General features: G+C 41.2%; 1 protein-coding gene across 8 annotated transcripts in view; it reads left to right on the top strand.

Moving 5' to 3' along the window:
* Positions 1–2028: 2028 nt before the first annotated feature.
* Positions 2029–22502, top strand: part of mbnl3 (muscleblind-like splicing regulator 3) — a 54886-nt gene continuing 34412 nt past the window's right edge. For 7 of the 8 annotated variants that reach the window (XM_063000442.1, XM_063000440.1, XM_063000438.1 and 4 more), the window contains exon 1: positions 2029–2332. The gene's annotated coding sequence lies outside the window, so the exon portion shown is untranslated. Of the gene's footprint in view, positions 2333–8956; positions 8988–22502 lie in introns of those variants that run through there. The other variant, XM_063000439.1, reaches the window with a different exon arrangement.

The following is a 22502-nucleotide window of genomic DNA, read 5'->3' as shown; positions in this document are numbered from 1 at the left end:
TGGACAGATCCTAACATTATACAAAGCTAGTGAGTGGATTATGTTTATTTATCATTGTTATTAGTATATTGGGGGAACATTTTGACCATATCTAAATATTCAGGAGGGCCGCACAGTGGCTCGGTGGGTAGCACTGTCGCCTCACAGCAAGAAGGTCCTGGGTTTGATCCCCAGACAGGGCGGTCTGGATTCTTTCTGTGCGGAGTTTGCATGTTCTCCCCGTGTCCGCGTGGGTTTCCTCTGGGGGATCCGGTTTCCTCCCGCAGTCCAAAAACATGCAGCCAGGTTAATTATCATTGCACCTGCACTTTACCATCACCCCGGACTGCACACTGGACTGTTGTAATTAATTATTTATCATTAGCACCTGCACTTTACACAACCGTCATACATATATATGTATAGTTATAGTTCTTTTTCACCATCCTTATATAGTTATAGTCACAGCTGTATAGTTATTATTTACACATCTTTATTACTATTACTGTTATTACTAATATATACCTAACTAATCTTTATTATTATTACTGTTATAATTATAATGTATACCTAACTAATCTTTATTATTATTACTATTATTATAATAATACATACCAATTTTTATATATATGGTTGTTGTTATTATTGCTATTATGTATATAGTACTATGTACCTAGATATAATTCCATATATGTAAATAGCTATAGTTATAACTTTATATTCATATTAATCATAGACATATGTTTACTGATATTCTCTGTTTTTTTGCACAGTGCTACTATTTGCACTTCTGGTAGATGCTAACTACATTTCGTTGCCTTGTACCTGTACTGAGCAATGACAATAAAGTTGAATCTATCTATCTATCTATCTATCTATCTATCTATCTATCTATCTATCTATCTATCTATCTATCTATCTATCTATCTAATTGGAGACACTAAATTGCCTATGGGTGTGTGTATGTGTGTGTATGTCAGAGTCAGAGTCAGAGTCAGAGAGGTTTTATTGTCATTTCAGCTACATACAAGTACGTATTGAAACGAAACAGCGTTCCTCTAGGATCACGGTGTAACACGGTACAAAAAGTGCAAGACAATACAAAAACAGTGCAAATACAACAATAATACAAAAAATCCTATAATAAATAACTACAAAAGATATTCCTAATTATCCCTAATCTAAACAAGTAATTAGAAGACAGGACTAAAGACAAGTGTTAGTACATGATGGTGAATAGATGGTACAATGGTTCATGAGGTAGTGACATGTTGTACATTAGCAGCGTAAAATTGGCAATGCAGATAAGGTGCCTAAAAAGTAAATATGGTGCAAAATACAAGTAAGGTGCAGAAATTATTGTGCATTTCCAGGAGGTGTGCAAAAATGCAAGTAACAGTCAAAAATGCAAGTAACATAGTCAAAAATGCAAGTAACAGTCAAAAATGCAAGTAACATAGTCAAAAATGCAAGTAACAGTCAATACAGATCAGTGTGTGGCAGCAGAAAATTTCCGGAGGAAATTGTTACAGTCCTGAGTTTAGAAGTCTGATTGCTTGAGGGATAAAACTGTTACACAGTCTGGTTGTGTTAGTTCGGATGCTGCGGATGTGCGTATGTGCGTCTGCCCTGCGATGGACTGGTGCCCCGTCCAGGGTGTTACTGTGTGCCTTGCGCCCATTGAAAAGGTAGGATATAGACCGCACTAGAGAATAGTATAGGTAACGATATTTTGTCATTTTGTTGACTTCATTCATCATTTCAAGGATTTTGTTACGTCATAATACAAAATGAACATTGCTGTTATGGTTTCTAGGTTATGTAACAGAGAGTACACATAAATGTGCTATTTATGAATATTGACACGAATATTGTGAATATTTCTCCGGCTTGTCAGACTCCACCCTTGCCACAGGCATTTATCCGCACGGGAATCCCCTAAAATGGAAGCGTGGTGTGTGGGTCTGGTGTGTTGCACTAGTTTGTGTTCACTCTCCTCCCTCCTGACTGAGGAGTGACTGACTGCTCCCTCCCTCGTTTCCACCTCTCCTCTTCAGCACTGCTGGGCTGCTCCGCTCCGCCGTGTAGCCGCCGTTAGCAACTTCTCCCACCTCACTCCCTCACTCACTCACTCACGCTTCCTCATTCACTGGCTTCGTCCTTCATGTTTTAAACCCCGCTTCCAGTGAGCTGCAGAGCTAAACGCACCGAGGAGAAAGCTCCAGACTAACCAGTGTGTGTTACCGAGCTGGTTATTAGAAACACGCTCCGCTTGGCGCAGAGTTTGTTTTGAAACGAGGAGCTCCGGTATTCAGCGCTCCTTCCCCCCTCTGCAAACATCAGCTCTGCACAGGTAAGTGCTTCTTCTCCTGCGCACTTATATAGCGCACTTTCATTCTCAGAGTATTTCAAACAGAGCTTTAATAAAAATCATATTAAACGTAGGAAACTCTGCTTGTAAAGATAAATGCGCCACATTTGATAGCTACCCGGGCCTTTGACAATGGCATTGAGCTTCAGGGCTAACCTTGCTCTGCACATGGCCTTGAACCATGCCTGTTGTGACCTGTAATTTTCCTAACGGAGCTTCTTTCATTGTGGAATAGACTGCACAGCCGCTTGCATTGTGTACGCAGGAAAGTGCGTGTGTTTACTTTGCCTTGTCCAGTTGCAGCTGTTGATCCTCTCTCAATACTGAGTGACATTTATGTGGTACTGCACGCCAAAATATCTGGACACCAAGGCTGTAATCAAAATATATAAGGGGGGGGGGCACATTCCCAAAATGTCCCCTAATATAATGATGTAAAAAATAACAAAGTAGTAGCCATGAACTGCACATTTGGGAAGGGGGGGATTTACCTGGGTGTGAGAGTATTAAGGTTTCCTGCCATTCTAAAACATTCCTGCCATCAATAACTGATGGGTACAAGGACAGATCCTAACATTATACAAAGCTAGTGAGTGGATTATGTTTATTTATCATTGTTATTAGTATATTGGGGGGACATTTTGACCATATCTAAATATTCGGGAGGGCCGCACGGTGGCTCGGTGGGTAGCACTGTCGCCTCACGGCAAGAAGGTCCTGGGTTTGATCCCCAGACAGGGCGGTCTGGGTCCTTTCTGTGCGGAGTTTGCATGTTCTCCCGTGTCCGCGTGGGTTTCCTCTGGGGGATCCGGTTTCCTCGCACAGTCCAAAAACATGCAGCCAGGTTAAATGGAGACACTGAATTGCCTATGAGTGTGTGTGTGTGTATGTGTGTCTGCCCTGCGATGGACTGGCGCCCCGTCCAGGGTGTTACTGTGTGCCTTGTGCCCATTGAAAAGCTGGGATAGGCTCCGGCACCCAACCCCCACCGTGACCCTAACTGGATAAGCGGTTAAGAAATTGAGTGAGTAAATATTCAGGAGGAGGGGGTGTGTTCCGACAATATAAATTGTGATTATGGCTATGAAATCAGCCTTCCCAGAATAGCGCAGACTGTTATAGTTACAAGCAAAGAGAAGAGATTCCAAATTAATACCCATGGTTTTTGGTCAAGCTTATTGTCTGCATACTTTTGGCCATACAGTGTTTATTTACAACCATACGATAAGTCAAAATATGGCTTCTGTAAATAGCATTTGCACCATAGGGTGCACCCGATTCTGAGAAGTTGCCTCGAATTGGTTGTCCATAGACAACCATGCGGATATTTGACCTAAAGTTAAGTTGTCTGTGCATACCGTTAGTAGAGTTGACAGCAGACGATTAAAAGCATCATTTAGCTCCAACCAAACATAAATCCTGATGTAGGAAATATGAAAACAATGGTTACTCATCACACTGTATATTTATCGCTCAGCGTTGCAGTATTTTTGCATCCGTGCACCTTGGTATTTGGTTTCAGAAGTTTCAGAATTGCAACTATTTCATTTTGCTGATGGCGGTTGTTCATGATTAATATCTGCTGCCATGATTTTGACACTGGGCCCTTTGAAGCGTGGATTAATTCTTCTACAGTTCCTTCAATTACTGTTTGGCCCAATTGGAAATTAGACTGCCTGATTTTTATGTCTTTTTGAGATCTCATGGAGCAGGTGTCAGCGTTCGGAAACACACTACTTGTGCAGCTTTGGGATTTAGTGTCTCAAAGTTAAGTTTTTTTTTAATGCTGTTTTTGGTATTTTTACTTTCTGTGTGTATTATTTCCCAGTATATGTTAATTTGAAATATGCTGTCAACACATATTTCAAACTTTACCATATTAAAATAAACTGGGTTGCTTAAAGGGCCCTGGAACAGAAGTTGATCAGTTACAGCATCAGTTTGAGCTTCACATGGGCCATTTTGACCATAAGGGTAATAGCATCACATCTGGTAAATCTCTGGAAATGACTGGTAGATTAAGAATTTAAATCCCATCTCAGTCAGGCTTCCACTGTGGGGTGCAAACAAAACAGTTTTCCTGAATTGTATAGATATGTACAACCACTATAGTAAAAGATGTGTTTTTTTCTTGTCCTAGCATGGAAACAATTGCTGCTTTTTTACTAGTAACTGGCAAGCATGTGTTTCTTTTTTTAAACCAAGTTATTGCTTCGATTTTCAATAAAGTCTCAAAATAGAACTGGAGTGTGGAGTCCAGTAAGGTCTTAATGTCTGTCAGTCTAGCAGCAAACGTGTTAGACTAAGTATGTTTATTTTTCATTCTTAGCCACTTTGGCCTGCCATGCTTGGTTAACGTTTCTGCATGATGAATCCTTTTTAATTTTCTCTATTTATCTCTTAATTTAATCATTTCCATTAGATCTAGTCCGTGAATCCACTTTGTGCAAGCAAATGTGTTAGGCAAATTTATTACAATACAGATCCATAATTCTTAAGTATTGACAGATAAAAAGTAAGTAAATAGTTGTACAGAAAAAACTAAATTAAATTAAAAAGAAGATTAAAAAGAGGAAAGAAGAGGGTAATGGGTTAATGAAACTATTGCATCAATTAAAAAGCTCCAGAAATATTTTGTTAAAGAGCTACCAAGCTACAACATACGAGTTCTTGTTTAGGAAATGTGGGATTGCTATCTAAAATTCAAACCCAGTCTCATTACACAGCTCACTAGTCACCATGCCATATTTTTCTCAATGCTGTGGTTGGAATTGAAACTAAAATCTAACATTTTAGGGTTTTGTAAAACAGTGAGCATCAGTTTCTGCCCGTCATGTCCGTGCTTGGTCGCATTGGCGGCTTTTGAAAGGCTCAGCGTATAAGTGGGTCAAATTTCAATCAGATTAAACTTTGAGGGCATTTGGAAGGTGTAAAATCCAATCAGTCAGGTCTTGTCTGTTGGACGCCTGGCCAGGTGGGTGCACTGCTGATATTCAAACTTGAGTAAGTAGTTTGTGGCGGTAAGCTGGCATATTACACTGTTACGCCACCCGAGGACCCCTGTAGCTGATCTCTTTCTGATTAGCTGATGTTAATTATGCAATCTTATTTAGGGTTTCTCGGAAGTTTCATCCTAAATCTTAATGTTTAGTCTGTCAGGTGGCAAATGTGTTGTTTATTAATCATGTTTTTAGTTCACAACTCCTGTAGCTAATCTTAACAGCTTTTAGTTGCCTTTACAAGGCTTAAGCCAGCTGCTTAATGCACTAACAGGAAACACATGTCGGATTAACCATGCCGACCTTTGGCTCCTGGGTCTTTCAGGCTTTGTTTAACATGCACTTGAATGCTTTGTCTCATTGTGTTCTGTTTTCCCACACTTTCACTGATGCACTGACATATTCTCTGCATGTGTCATGCATGTTTCATGCGCAGACCAGTTAACACCCACACACCCACTCTTGCAAACTGGAAGGTTAAATAGGGCAAGTCAGAATTGGTGAGGTGGGCGGTGCTCACTATATTCTGTTTGATTTCACACCCTGTCTAAACGTAATGGTAGATGAGGACAAGAGAGTGGTATGCATTTGTCTCCCAGGATTTAAATAGGTTGGTTTATTTGCTGTGGTGTTTCTACAAACTTCCTCTGCTTCTGCCTCCTCGCATGTATCCAGCATGCTTTGCTTGAGGTGTTTGTGCATCAGAGTTGTACCTCCATGCAGGATCCCATACTTTGGAGGACCTGGGTCGTACTGTTTTCTCAGTTGTATGCTGTGTACTAAAGAACACTGTAAATTATTGATTGCATTTAGGATTTGATTTATGCTAGCGTAACAATATAGGACAATGTGTCAATGTACGTGTATATTTAGCCATGTTAGCATGGAATAAACAATAGACCAACTGATCAAACCAGCTATTGTGATAATTAATTAACATCAGTTGTGTCAGGTGTTGAGGCCTGACTGGCTGTGATTATATTCTTGACCAAGTATGAATCATAATAAGGCGCTTGGCATCTCCACAGACATGATTGGCTATGTCTGAGGTGGAGGATGGCCAAAGCCCTGCAAAGTATTAGTACATTTTTGTAAACAAACAAAAAAAAATGACACACAGATCAACATGTGCAGAGTTTAACATGCTGTCTTCAACTTCAAGACTTCAAACTGACACAAAACCACCTCAGTGTTTGTGAAAATATGTGATAATTTGACTGTTTTTATTATGCAATTGTTCCATTGTTCATGGTTAAATTAACATAAATGCATCACATAAAGTTTCCCTGATTGGCTCAGTGGTGCAGTTGTCAACACATTGGTAAACTGGCGCATGGGCACTGAGGGTGGGTAAGGGTGAATCTCAATTCAGCATCTCACCCTGGAAGCAACAGGGAGTTAAAAACGACTAGACTTGGGAGACAACCTCCTCCATCAAACATTTAAAGGAACTCAGATTTGTAAAAGTCATTACTACTAATTACTGAAGTAATTACTTCTAATTACTACTTAATAACAACTTCTCTTTTTCATGCCTTCAGACCACAACCTGTGCTTGTGTTCTCTATTGAACTACACTTTAAAGATTTAACAGTGTGTGGTTTTCATCAAACTACAAGCCAGCATCACTATTTGAGGTTTTGAGGACATGTTGAGTGCAGGCTCAGTTACTGTAAAGTGGTCACTATTAGTATGAAGCATCATACAACACTTAAAGGTTTAATATTGGGGCCAGATTGAAATTCCTATACCCTTTAACCATCAGGTATTGGGTCCACAAGGTCATTATAATGAGGGTATCAGTATCACTAGGTGCTTGAATGTGTACAACCTCCTCAATCATGGCGTCAGGACTGGGTCACAGAAACCCTGTTTTGGTATACAAGGAGTATGGTAGGGGTGTCAGTGATTAACCGGTTAAACGATAACCGACATAGAGTTTACAGTTTGATAAGTGCTGTCAGTAAAAACGTCATTTTAATTCATTTCCATCAGCTGACGCTTCACCTTAGTTGAGAGTGCAGCTATAATCTGTGCAGAGTAAGAGCACCAATTTGAAACACAGCCAACTGCTTCTTTTCACCTGCCGGAGACGAGTTCACGCAGAGATCATATGGAGAGTCACACACTGATCTCTGTTATTTCCGTTTGACCAGCCAGAGAGGCCACAATTACAGCAGCAGTGAGGAATCCCTTCAGCCCTCCCTCCCTCAGACATAGCCAATCATGTTTGTCTAGGTGCCCTGCTGGCTGATATCAGAGCTGCGATTTGAACTTGAAAACCTGAGAGCTTGGCGCACTACCACCCAAGCGGCCCAGCCTTGTTGATAAGGAAATTTCGGACGTATGATGATTTATATTTCGATAAGACTTTATAAGACTGTTGGTTATCGGTTAACCTTTGACTTATGATTCCTAGAGCATGAATTTAGAGCTGCTACTTATTCCAACTGAGATATTCTTGGACCGAAAAATACTGCCAGGTTAGCTACTGTGTGATGCCAAGTGGCTGACACAAGACTTAATAAAGCTGTTATATTCTACACTGTGTTCTGAAATGTCTGGAAACTTCCTCAAAGGAGTTGGAATCTGTGACCAAGGAAAAAGACATCTGGACTAATCTTTGCAGCGCTACTATTGCAGTCCTCATCTGTAAAGGCTGATGAAAAAATATTCTTTAAAGTATTTTAGTTAAAGATGCATTATATTGCCAGAAGTATGTGGACACCTGACCATGAGCAAAAACTATGGGCTTTAACAGCCTCCACTTGACTTTGACTTTGTATGCTTTGCAGGCAAACTTGTATGCATTGTATGTTAACAACCCCCTCAGGCATGGTTTCAGGACTGGGTCCCAGAAAACCTGTTTTATTGTACAACGTGCATAACGGGGTGTCAGTGATTAACCGGCTAACTGATAACCTAAAGATATCAAAGTTTAATAAATGCTGTCAATGAAAATTTTACATTTAAATTCATTTCCAATAGCTGACGCTTCATCCTAGTTTAGAGTGCAGCTACAGTCTTCGAAACACAGCCAACCACTTCTTTTCACCTGCCCGAGATGGGTTCATGCAGAGATCAATAGTGCATACAGTCACGCACTGATCTCTGTTATTCCCCATCTCTGTTCAGGTGCCTTTGACTAGCCAGAGAGGCCACAATTACAGCAGCAGTGAAGAATCCATTCAACCCTCCCTCCCTCAGACATAGCCAATTATGTCTATGTAGGCGCTTTGCAGACAATAGTATTGAGTAGTCTGTTCAGTGGTGATTAAGGCAGATGTGTAAATCAGCAGGAGGTACTTTTTTATATAATGTTATAACTAACCATAGTTTAGCCTGCCACACACAGTGCTGCCCTGAAGCTGTGCCATTCTAGTGCACTATTTGCTGTAACCCGGTTTCTGGTTCGCTGCCATGCCTCTGAGATGGTGGACTTTGCACTCGTCCAGCTCCCTCGCCCTGTTATCAGTTTATCAAGCGCCAGAACTGTACACATACATGTCCTGGGTTCACCTGGCAGGCCGGTTCTGCCATGTGGTAAAAAGGTGTGGAAAGGGTGCCGAGTGGTATAGAAGCCTTAATATGTTTCACAAGCGGGATAAGCCAGACTGAAGCGTCGCTGTTTACTAAAAGTAAGCTTGATCCTTTTATGTGGAAATAACCTCTGTATTATCATTACAAAAGCCTATTTAGAAAGCTCAAATGCTTTGCTAAGCCTGTGTGTATTAAAGTGAATAACCGTGACCGATTAGGGCATACCAGTAAGCATATAATCTCACGGTTCTCTTACTTTATTAGCATGTAATCCCACAGATGTCTTATTCAGTGCTAATTACCATCTGTGTTGCTTCATGTAGAGAGCTTACCTTGTTTAGATATTTGTACCAAGTGGGTTGTACTATTGGACACGGCCATTTGAAAATAATTGAAATTTTTCCGGCTGTGCTTCCTCTTCATCAGCGAATATACAGAAGACTTCCTGGGCTTGATAATCGTCATACCTATTAGGGGACAAGGTTGTACCATTTCAGTTATACGAAAATCATCTATTTACCCCCTTTATGTCACAGTTATTGATAGTGAATCCACTGCTGCTTACACAAGCCTAGATCTGATCAAGGATCAAGTTGGATCTCAACACAACCCCCCCATAATGCGTGTCCAATTTGCGGCCTCTTCTTATCACCTGCCAGTGTTAGGTTCCCACACAGAGCTGTATTGCATACGGAGGGACATGCTATGCTCCATGTGACCCCCAACACATACACACACACAATTGCACAGTCCAGAAGTTCTAAACCAATCCCGGAGTCCCCGTCTGCCCTCCCCTTCCTCAAACACAATCAACTGTGTTTGCATGAACGTGTGGCCAGGTCAGTGTCATGACATAATTAATAATTAGGGCCCTACTAAATTCACAGGAAAATGTGCTTAATGTCACGGACCTCCTTTTAGCTGCTTTAGACTTCAACAGCTTGGACATTTTGTCTAATCGATTGCTAGTGTAACAGAGCGTCTTTAGAGTTTGCTGAGTTTATGAAGAAAGAAATAAACTGTACATAGACAAACTATCAGGAGAATAATAGTTTACTGGCTTGTTCCTTTGAGGTACAGCACAGACTACATAGAGATGATCACATGTGTAGAGAAGCACACTTTTCCTTTGATTATGGATCCTAAAAGGGGCAAAATACACTCAGTACATAAACACATACAGTGTATCACAAAAGTGAGTACACCCCTCACATTTCTGCAGATATTTAAGTATATCTTTTCATGGGACAACACTGACAAAATGACACTTTGACACAATGAAAAGTAGTCTGTGTGCAGCTTATATAACAGTGTAAATTTATTCTTCCCTCAAAATAACTCAATATACAGCCATTAATGTCTAAACCACCGGCAACAAAAGTGAGTACACCCCTAAGAGACTACACCCCTAAATGTCCAAATTGAGCACTGCTTGTCATTTTCCCTCCAAAATGTCATGTGACTCGTTAGTGTTACTAGGTCTCAGGTGTGCATAGGGAGCAGGTGTGTTCAATTTAGTAGTACAGCTCTCACACTCTCTCATACTGGTCACTGAAAGTTCCAACATGGCACCTCATGGCAAAGAACTCTCTGAGGATCTTAAAAGACGAATTGTTGCGCTACATGAAGATGGCCAAGGCTACAAGAAGATTGCCAACACCCTGAAACTGAGCTGCAGCACAGTGGCCAAGATCATCCAGCGTTTTAAAAGAGCAGGATCCACTCAGAACAGACCTCGCGTTGGTCGTCCAAAGAAGCTGAGTGCACGTGCTCAGCGTCACATCCAACTGCTGTCTTTGAAAGATAGGCGCAGGAGTGCTGTCAGCATTGCTGCAAAGATTGAAAAGGTGGGGGGTCAGCCTGTCAGTGCTCAGACCATACGCCGCACACTACATCAAATTGATCTACATGGCTGTCACCCCAGAAGGAAGCCTCTTCTGAAGTCTCTACACAAGAAAGCCCGCAAACAGTTTGCTGAAGACATGTCAACAAAGTACATGGATTACTGGAACCATGTCCTATGGTCTGATGAGACCAAGATTAATTTGTTTGGTTCAGATGGTCTCAAGCATGTGTGGCGGCAATCAGTTGAGGAGTACAAAGATAAGTGTGTCATGCCTACAGTCAAGCATGGTGGTGGGAATGCCATGGTCTGGGGCTGCATGAGTGCAGCAGGTGTTGGGGAGTTACATTTCATTGAGGGACACATGAACTCCAATATGTACTGTGAATACTGAAGCAGAGCATGATCCCCTCCCTCCGGAAACTGGGTCGCAGGGCAGTGTTCCAGCATGATAATGACCCCAAACACACCTCTAAGACGACCACTGCTTTATTGAAGAGGCTGAGGGTAAAGGTGATGGACTGGCCAAGCATGTCTCCAGACCTAAACCCAATAGAACATCTTTGGGGCATCCTCAAGCGGAAGGTGGAGGAGCGCAAAGTCTCGAATATCCGCCAGCTCTGTGATGTCATCATGGAGGAGTGGAAAAGCATTCCAGTGGCAACCTGTGAAGCTCTGGTAAACTCCATGCCCAGGAGAGTTAAGGCAGTTCTGGGAAATAATGGTGGCCACACAAAATATTGACACTTCAGGAACTTTCACTAAGGGGTGTACTCACTTTTGTTGCTGGTGGTTTAGACATTAATGGCTGTATATTGAGTTATTTTGAGGGAAGAATAAATTTACACTGTTATATAAGCTGCACACAGACTACTTTTCATTGTGTCAAAGTGTCATTTTGTCAGTGTTGTCCCATGAAAAGATATACTTAAATATCTGCAGAAATGTGAGGGGTGTACTCACTTTTGTGATACACTGTACATCAAACATCGTCAGCACACTACACCACAGAAAAGGCTCTTACACTAACTTAATTGCCGTAGGACCGCCTTATATTGCGCCTCATGTATTACATATCTAAACACAAGCGTTAAATTTTGAAGTTGCATATTTCATGGGAAACGGCTTATTTCACAGCCGTGAATTTGGTAGGGCCTTACCTATAAACAAGATTGCCAAAACCAATAGCTACCGAGATACAAAAAGTGAAAGTGGCTAACCAGAAATCTAATAAAATGGGTGCGACCACAGACGGCGTAACTTTGCCATGTTATTTATATTTTTTTAATGGTTTACAATAACCAGTTCAGGTGGCACTATAAATTACAGGGAAACTCTTGTTCTTGGTTTGTTTAGATGACTAAACTGTCAAAACGAGTTTGGGTGGAGAAAAAAAAACATTTGCATGAAACCGTCAGAAAATCTGGCCTGCATCTGAGCGACGGCGTGTCTGTAGTGTGTGTGTTGTGTGTGTGTGTGGTTCTGTACGGCTGCGTCGAGGGGGTTTGTGAATGGAGACTGCAGTACTGAAGTGGGCTGAGGGGAGATTACACATACTTAACCTAATTATTTAGCTCTTAGGCCGTAAGCTTTCTCTCCCCTGCACTCTCTTTCTCTCACTCAGCTGCCGGCGCCTGTCTCCTAACCACTCCTCTTACTCACCTTAACCGCAGCTGCCTGCCATCCATTTCGGGCTCTGCCTCTGCACGTCCCTGCTCCACACCCCCTTGCTGCTATTTCTTTATTTTCTTCTTCAGTGACAGATAAACTCATGATTTCTCGGAACATGGTGAAATCCTTGCAGTCTGCCAGCACCTGTTACAAGGGACTAATATTTAGATCATCATTATGCCGCAACAAGGTGCTCGGGTTGCGCAGACATAAATTGCACCGGCCCACTACCGCTGGCATCCAAGGTTTTAATACATACAGTGCTTTATCACAGACTGGACTGAATAATGAAGAACTCCCAATTGTTTACATTATTTTTTTTTTTGCTAGTTATAACTTTTAGTTTTATTTGATTGTGTGTATGTATGATTTGTGTAAATCCTATTTATTCAAATTATCCTCCAGGCCACCCAAGGAGGATGGCGGTCCCTGCTGAGTCTGGTTCCTCTCAAGGTTTCTTCCTGTAATTTTAAGGGAGTTTCTTCTTTCCCCTGTTGCCCTCGGCTTACTCAACAGGGCTTTTTGGTCTGTTGGTCTTGGATTCTGTAAAGTTGCTTTGAGACAATGTCCAAAATAAATTTGACTTGACTATCAGCCGGTCGGGCATGTACATACAGAGAGGACTGGCTCTGTCTGAGGGGAGTGTCCGAGACCACGCCCTCCAAGAACAGTGTACGCTGTTCTGCTTCTGTTTTTTGACTTAACATTCACAGTTTCAGTTCTGCTTGAAAAACTCTGTAGTTTCTCTACACGCGCGCTTACAGTGGCAGAAAAATATTGGCCCCTTCAGTATTTTTTTTTCAGGTATTTGCATAGTAGTCATATTTAACAAAAGAAATAGATGCCCCTTATGATTTGGTACTTTTTCAATTCTGCAGTTCCACATTTAGCAGTGGTTTCCATTGCCAAGCGACCTGTACTGTACTCGAGTGCCCCTGCTTAATTTGTTTACCCTTTTTGACCAGGATCTGAGCGCACTGAATGTGCTGCATGTGTGGGGTGAGAAATAGTGCACACAATTAATTTGTCAAGCAGAATCACAACTGGAGTGAGGCGACCATGAAGCAGCATTTTTCAAAACCAGTTGTAAGTGATTGTAGTAAAACTGTGTCTTAAAAACATAGAAATTAAACGCTACAACTAAACACTGTGGGGCAAACCGGAAATCTGCTGCTACTGCTATTGTTTACAGTCACCACAGCGTGGCCAGGACAGTGTTATGATTTGGTTTAATGATGTTACCTATAAACAAGTCTGCCAACACCAATAGCTGCTGAGATACAAAGAACGGAAGTGGCTAACCAGAAGTATTACACAAAACCCCTAGAAAATGGGCACGTCCACAGACACACTGAAAATATGATGAATGGTATTTTCTTGGCCATCTGAAAACGGACATACCAACTAATTTATGTATATATTGTTCATTCATTCATTGTCTATTCTACCACCGCTTTACCAGAATCACTGTGGGTACAACTCTCTGGCCGAAATGCAGGAAACACCCTGGACAGGTTGCCAGTCCATCACAAGGCAAACACACACAAACATTAAAGGGCAATTTAGTATCTCCAATTTACCTCACTTGCATATGTTTGGACTGTGCGAGGAAACAGGAGATCCTGAAGGAAACCAACACAGACATGGTGAGAACATACACTGACTAGGCATAACATTATGACCACTGACAGGTGAAGTGAATAACACTGATTATCTCTTCATCACGGCTTCATCACACAATGCTTAATGTTTTGATAGGAAGGTGTCAGAATACACAGTGCATCGCAGTTGCAGGGCTGTTTTGGCAGCAAAAGGGGGACCAACCAAGTATTAGGAAGGTGGTCATAATGTTATGCCTGATTGGTGTATATGTCCACACATAAAGGACCCAGACTGCTTCACTTGGAATTCGAACCCAGGACCTTTGTGCTGTGAGCCAACCATGAAGCATGATATTTAAAACCCAGTTGTAAGAGATTTTAATACAACTGTGTCATAAAAAACAAAGAAGATTAAACAGTACAAGATAATGCAACGGGGCAAATCAGAGCTCATCCTGTTGTTGCTACTGCTATCGTTTACAGTTACCATAGTGTATTTGCTATAAGCATCTAGTGGAGGATGTCATTACACCCTCACCCTCAGTGACCTTCTCCTGCTTTTACCAGTACGCTTGAGCACTAGGAAACGGACAATCACACTGGGATTGGGATGAGTACTGTATTGTACTGTAGGGCGACCCACATTCTGTCCTTGATTTTTAACACAACCTAGTCAACACAAACCATGCATCTTACTCTGAACGTTTAGTAAAACACAAAATGAAATATACTTAATTAATGAGAAGGGCGGGACTGTCTGCTCTGTATGATCTGGTCCCACTGTGGTTCACAGTAGTTCTGTAAATCACTATTAATAATATTCAGAATCAAAGTCAAACAGAGGCAGCGAAGCAAACCAGACAGTCTGGGTTGCAATGTTGTAACATAAAGCCTACACAAGGGAGGCATTCATGTACATGTTAAATTTGTGTTTATGTGCCTGTTAAAATTTGTTTATTTAATGATTATTATTTTTCTCTGAGACCTGTTTTTGGCTCAGGGTTTTTTTTCTTACCTAAGTGCCTGTTTTGTAGCCCTTTTGTAGCTTTCCACAGTCATTCTGAATGGCACACTTGTGTATTGTGGTTTTCAAGTCCAGTGCAATGTATAATAAAGTCACCAGGTTTAGACTTTTAATGGAAAATGAAGATGTAATCATGCGCCAGCCAATCAGAGATGACGTTTTAGTCATTCGGGTCAGTGATGGAAATGAATGGAGAGGGTAATGCAGCTGTCAAATGTCATTCCAAACTGTCCATCTAGCACTTGTATTAATAAATGTATTTATTTGTGTCTACAACATCAGTCTATTTGATGTTTTGATATAAATATTGATATTTTTGCATCTAGCAACTTATACAGCATGTGTTTCAATTCGTATATCTAGTCTACAAGCAAGAAAGTAGTTTAGAAACATTTGTGGCTGTGTCCCAATCCACTCACCATATACTAAATACATGGCCAGTTAATTTTTCTATGTAATCTCAACTAGAATGTTTTAAGTAAATGCAACAAGCCTTTCGCTGTTAAACTAACTTAACTAAATTAGGTAATATCAACATGAAAATCTTTAACACCATCACGCTAAATTAATCTTTTTAATTGAATTTTAATTTCATTGTTTCGTTCCACAAACCCAAACAAATTAGGTTCTGCTAATATGAACATGCTGAATATTATTGTAATGTTTTCGAGAAAAGAAGGCGATAGGAATCAGCTCTTTTACTGATTCATTGGACAGACACCTACACATATACATTCATACCACAAATACACATGCCAACCCATTTCTCAGCATATCAACAAAGTTGAATCAGTTCATCTGGACAGAAAATTCTTGTCGAGAACAACAAACTCTACAACATATTTGTGTCCTGATAAACGAACTCAACTTTGTGAATTTGTGTACCCAGATAATTGAGCATGCATCGACACATATTTCAGCGTAGCCACACTGTTCCCAATGCTGGGCTGCACGGTCACGGTAGGTTTGGATACCACTGCCGCAAGTCCTTCTGGGTAAAGCTCCGCCCCTTCCCAGTATTTAAACATAATACATTCAAGCAACTCAGATATTTTAGTTGGCTCAACTCAAAATTGGTATGATGTTGTACTAAAGCAAAATAATGCGTTGAAAAAGGTTAAAATTTTGAGTTTGTCTAAAATAATGTCTTTTTAAGTTGCCTGAACTTAAAAGGTTTAACAAATGTAACAAACTTAATTTTTTTATGTTGAGCTGACTTGTTATATTACGTTTAATTTACTAATGTGCTGAATCATTTTTTAGAGTGTGGTTCAGGATGCAAATTTGCCTGTGAAGTAGGGAAAAAGAAACATGCAAACACACCAGATACACATCTTTACTTTTTTTGACGGGTGCCAAGAGTGTGATTGTTGAATGCAGCCTAACCTGTAAAATACAAGATCTATAAGGTGTGTGCGTGCAGGGAGTCACTCTGTCACTACATTTCCAGGTGCAGGTGTTTGCATGTTATGCCCTGCAATGGACTGGCAATGTAGGGGTGTGGGCAAAGGCTCCAAAGCCACCAGGATCCTGACCATGATAAAGCAGTTTCTGAACATATATAATAAAATAAATACTGAATTACAGCAAATTCGGGTTTCTTCTGTATTGTTTGACTGCACACAAATGCTTACTGTTCAAAAACGCAATAACAATGTGATAAAGCTTAAATGTTAATTTTTATCAACCTTGTATCAGTATTACTATTAATATTACTAGTTGCGACATGTCTTCGATGCTGGCGCAGCATTGCTTCTCTACAGGAGCGTGCACGTGGGTTTGGGTTGCTTGCACTGTACATACGAGGAAGTCTGCGCTTGGGTGTGTTATGCAGTGCAGCAGTAGCCATGAAGGTCACGTGAAAGTGTTCCGGTTGGAGCTTTCGGCACATTGCCACTCCTATCCTAACACTCGCCCACTGATTCCCATGCTTCCCCTGTCTACAGCACATGACCGCAGTGCTGCTGAACACATCCCTCCATGCACTGGTTTTTATGATGCCATTTGTCATGTGTTAGAACCTTCCACAGTGGAGCAGAGCTGTGCTGATTAAAGATGCTGGAAGAGATGGAAGTGATGAGGCTGCATAAGTTCTGCTACTAAGAGAATCAATTCCTTCAGTGCAGCAGTCTGGGTCCTTCCTGTTTGGAGTTTGCATGTTCTCCCCTTGTCTGTGTGGGTTTCTTTCAGGAGCTTGGTTTTCTCCCACAGTCCAAAGATGTGCAAGTGAGGTGAATTGGAGATACAAAATTGTCCATGACTGTGTTTGACATTAAACTTGAACTGATGAATCTTGTGTAACGAGTAACTACCTGTTCTGTCATGAATGTAACCAAAGTGTGTAAAACATGATGGTAAAATCCTAATAAAATAAAATAAAAAAATAATTACAAGGTGAAATCATCAATTTTATTAACTGTGGGTCAGGTAAACACCAGGAAACATGAGGCTCAAGGCAGGAATACCTCAGACACGGCGCCAATCTATCACAGAGCTTTGGCCATTCCCACAGCCTTCATGTCTGTGTAGACACCCGGCCAGCCGATAGCATCTCTGAGATTGGAACCCAGATCTCATTGTCCCAAAAGACAGCTGCTCCACCCTTGCCTTAATTTGATTAAATATCCGGGGTGGCACAGTGGCTCAGTGGGTAGCACTGTCGCCTCACAGCAAGAAGGTCCTGGGTCACCAGGCAGGGCGGTCCGGGTCCTTTCTGTGCAGATTTTGCATGTTCTCCTCATGTCTGCATGGGTTTCCTCTGAGAGCTCTGGTTTCCTCCCACATTGGAGACACTGAATTGTCCTATAGGTGAATGGGTGTGTGTATGTGTGTCTGCCCTGCAATGGACTGGCACCCGTACATGCGGGTTACTGTGTGCCTTGTGCCCATTGTGTGACTGTGTGCCTTGACCCCCCCGCCCCCCCCGACCCTAATTGGAAAAGCGGTTAAGAAATTGAGCGAGTGATTAAATATCCAATTGTTGGTGCATGTTATGCAGCCCTAATTCTACACTTACTCTTAGTGTACTGTTAACTATTTCACTTCTCTGATTAGTTTTTTTTTAATCAATTCAGCTTCATGGTAATGCTCACTCTGCTCTCTGAGTCCATGATTGACAGAGAAGGTTAGGTGAACTGTCAGGAAAATAATAGGTTACATGTGAATGTGGCTTACTGTAGTCTATTTATTCTCTTACAGGAAGTGAACTGGTGTGCGGTAAGCTTTCATTATAGCTATTCTGTGTGGATTCAATAACGCCATTGATCAGTGTGATGAAGAGTCTGAGGCTCGGCTGTTAACTCTTTGGGTGGGATTTTTGTTGAGACTGTACAGTCTACAGGAGCTTTTCTTTAGCTTTTAGATATCATTGATGGCTTAATGTGTATAAAGTTCATGTGTACATATGGACAGATGTTTGTGCCAAAACAGCAATGAGCCGGATAGACATTTTATATAACATGTTATATAATTATATAAGACTTCCCCTTTATTTTAGTTGCATGCACTGGGCACACTTGTATTAGCTTTGTTTTCAAAGACTGACCTGTGAATGCTAAACAGTGTCACATGGCAGGTCTCTCATGCTGCCTGGGCAGATTTTTCATTGTGTTACATTTCTGAAGGTCACTGCAATTTGAAGTGTGTGTATGTGTGTGTGTGTGTATCTGCTTCTCGCTCAATGACCTTGTAAATACACTCTCAATGTTTCCAGACGGTTGATATTTACTGGCCTTCCCTCAGCCACGCGGCAGTGACACACACATCGCCACACAATCTTCTCTTGCTGTTCTCAATTTTGCCTTGAGCTGCCAATCATCAGAATGAAACATCTTCACTTGTATTTTATTTCTTTAATAAATCGATTAGTTGGCTAATTTTAGAATATATCCAGTCTTGTAGTCTTAAAAAAACAACAGTAAATAATGCTAGTCCACTACCACTAGAATCCAGGGTTTAAGTCCCCAGCAGCTGATCGGATATCTTTATACAGAATTGACTGGCTGTGTCTGTAGGGGGTGGCCGAGGCCCCTCATAGTATTGCAGTCCTGCCCAGGGTGTGTTACTGCATTGTGCCCACTGTGGAGTGTTAGAACTCGCAATCCCAACAGAGCCACCAACCTGGCCGTCAGTCCACACAATCACAATCTGGGTGTCTTCCCATTTACACTGTGATCTCCAGGACCAGTCCGGGCGCCTCCACGAGTGGAGCTTAGCGTGGCTGATGATAAGCAGCCGCAGATTGGACACTTGTTGATCCGGCTCTCCTTGATCAGATTTGTACAAACGGCAGCAGATTTACAATCATGAGTGGGAAATGACGAGCTTGGGAGGTAAAGAGCGAACAATCCAGAAAAAAGTTTTTCTGTTAGGCTTAGAAGTGCTGCACTTCACACATTTGCAGGTGGGTAAGGGAGAGTCTGAATTCAGCAGTCTTATTCTGAACCCGTTGGGTACGAAAGAGAAAAATATGTAGCTTAGTTTTTAATTGAAATTAAGCGTCAGCTTTTGGTAATAGGTAGATGGATGGATGGATGGATGGATGGATAGATAGACATATGTAGCAAATGTACAATGTGCAGATATATAAAATACAGTATGCAAAAGATACACTGACAAGGCATAACATTATGACCACTGCCAGGTGACGTGAATAACACTGATTATCTCTTTAACAGAATAGCAACTGTAGCTCAAATTGCTAAAGAAGTTAATGCTGGTTTTGATAGAATGGTGTCAGAATACGCAGTGCATCAGTTTGTTGCGTATGGGGCAGCAAAAGGAGGATTAACACAATATAAGGAAAGTGGTCATAATGTTATGCCTAAATGGTGTATAACAGTATAATAACATTATAGTGTTAGTAACAGGGTGGGTGGTGCAGGACGAATGTAAATAATATGTACAAGGCATTAAATGAAACGGATTTTAATTGGATGTTTTACCTGACAGCATTAACCGAACATTGGCTAATCGATTAGTCATTAACCCATTAATTATTAACATACCTAAAATGCACCATACACCCATGACCTGAGTAGCGGTTGCACCTAGAGTTAATAATATTATTAACCTCAAACAGAACATTCTGTGTCTGCTCACTTTGTCCAAGCATTAAAAACGTGACTACATCACTAGTCACAGAGTCATGTTTGTCTTTTATTTTGTTAATAATTGTATTGAGTGTTTTTGAGGTCCTGATGGTCATTTATATGTTCTCATTTAGACGATTTGTCGGTAAGTCATGAGCGTAACATTAATGTTCGACCTCATCTTCCGGGTTTGCCTCACGTCATTAATTATTCAGCCTCCTGTCTGCTTATTCATGTCGTGACATTGGCTCTATTTATACCACTGCCCCTTCATGGCGGATCTGTCCATCACATTTAGCATTGCTTAGCATTAGTCGTAAGAACAACTGTGCATCATACGAAGGAGCACTGCAGCTACACGACCCACCCACAGTTCACCTGGCATACAAATACTACAGATAATTGGCCCTTTTAGACGTGATGTATATGTGTTTGTACAGGGAACAGGTGGTCTGGTGGTCCGGGCTGCTGGGATCTTAGTGGATTTACCAGAGCATAGCAGAAGCCATTGTTCAGGAGTCTGTTAGCAAGTCATTTCGTTTGCTTTTAGTCATACGCACCCATCATCACACCCGCTCCCACTTCACTGCAGTGCTCTCCGTCTGGGCTGTCTGTCTGCGCAGTCACGCTGCCGAACCCCCGCCACCTTCCCCGTCTGTGTCTGTTACTGTGAGACATGGTCTCGGATACTATCTGCCCTTCCGCCCCTCTACACTCTCTTTTTTATTCTTTTTAACCTGGACTTTTTCCCAAAAGGCAGATTAAGTTCATAACCTCCTTGACATGGGTTATGATTTTATTCTCACACTTTTTGCTTATGGAAAATTCAATGATTCCATGAAAAAGGTAAATATCTTGGTATTTTCTGATTTTGGTTGATGTAGGTTTACTTCTGGTAAACTGGGAGTTCCTTACCTGGGTTTGCTTCAGTGGGATCCACATCAATGACTGAATCAGAATCATTCGTAGTCACCATCCATTGATCTTTGTACTTTTGAGGTGGGCAAATCAACTATTTGTCCATTCTCAAAGACACAACATAGACTTTAGGTAATAATTAAAAATATATTGATATGGAGCTTAGGGCAGCTCTCCGTATGCTCCCATCACTGGTAGGTGATAAAAAGCGGCTGCAGATTGGACACACGTCAAAGGGGGCGTACTGTGATCTGGCTCTCATTGATCAGATTGGGGAGTGTGCATGGGAAGAGGATTCCAAATCAGGAATTGAAAATGACCAGATTGGGAGATAAAGGGGAGAAAGGGGGGTATCAGAAAAAATCTCTACTTTGTACAAATATCTAGGTTTTATTCCCCGAAAACCATTTTTATCTCTTTGTTCTGTAAACATGAACCATCCTGATTATCACATTGTGAACTAATTTAATGGCCGAATGTACACATTATTTTACCTTTATTTAACCTTTCTGAAACCTTTCTGAAATGTTATATTTTGTTCTTGATTAACCATTTAGCATCTATGTGAGAATGTCCCAAGATGGGATTAGTTGCTTAGTATTTATACATACATATCCTGTATGTTCTGTTGTTCCCCTTCCCTGTATAGATCCTTCTTAAATCAGCAAATAAGTAATACATGATATGTCAATTGACCGACATAATCACACATAGACATGCCAGTGTCAGCGCTGGTTTGGGTTTCCGAAACAAAAACCCACCATCAGAGTGGCTAATTACGCCTGTTGAAAGCTTTATTTGCTTTGGTAACAGACCGCCTTTGCTATTGACACTGTTAAATTGGGTTAAACTGAAAAGATGTGAAAAACAGGAGTAAATGCAGACATGATGTCTGTGTGCTGTTGCTAAATGTTGCTAAGTGATGTAGCTTAGTGGCATGAAATATACATTCATTATCATATAGTTTGTAGCTAATTAGCTTACAGAATTTGGACCATCAAAGGCAGTCAGAGCAACGATTTGCATTATAACGATCTTCCCTGTATCACCCATATTAATTACTCAATGATGTCTTGCTAATCATTCTCTCTGTTTGCACACTTCACTAGACGTAAGCCCTCAGACCAACCCCACCCCATGATCCACGGGTTCAGAGGAACACAAACACTCCCCCACTGCTTCCTCTATGTGTTTTGTTGATCACTTGGTTTTAATTAGAATGTCTGACATCTCATATTCTTCAATCCATTTTAGGCTAATTGAATCCTGAAACTGGGAATCAACTTGGGAAGTTGGGAATTTTAAGCAATTGGATTTTAAGTTAGCCACTTGGGTGGTACAGCGGTGAATTGCTAGCCCACTAATGCTGGGATCCAGCGTTCGAGTTCCACTTTACTGGTTATGTCTTGATGGATGAGGCCCTGCGACGGATTGGCGTCCTGTTTGGGGTGTGTTGCTGCATTGTG

The sequence above is a fragment of the Trichomycterus rosablanca genome, chromosome 8 (genome assembly GCF_030014385.1).
Source record: "Trichomycterus rosablanca isolate fTriRos1 chromosome 8, fTriRos1.hap1, whole genome shotgun sequence".
Taxonomy (NCBI): domain Eukaryota; kingdom Metazoa; phylum Chordata; class Actinopteri; order Siluriformes; family Trichomycteridae; genus Trichomycterus; species Trichomycterus rosablanca.
Note: the sequence above shows the minus strand (reverse complement) of the source record. Positions and strands in the feature narration are given on the sequence as shown.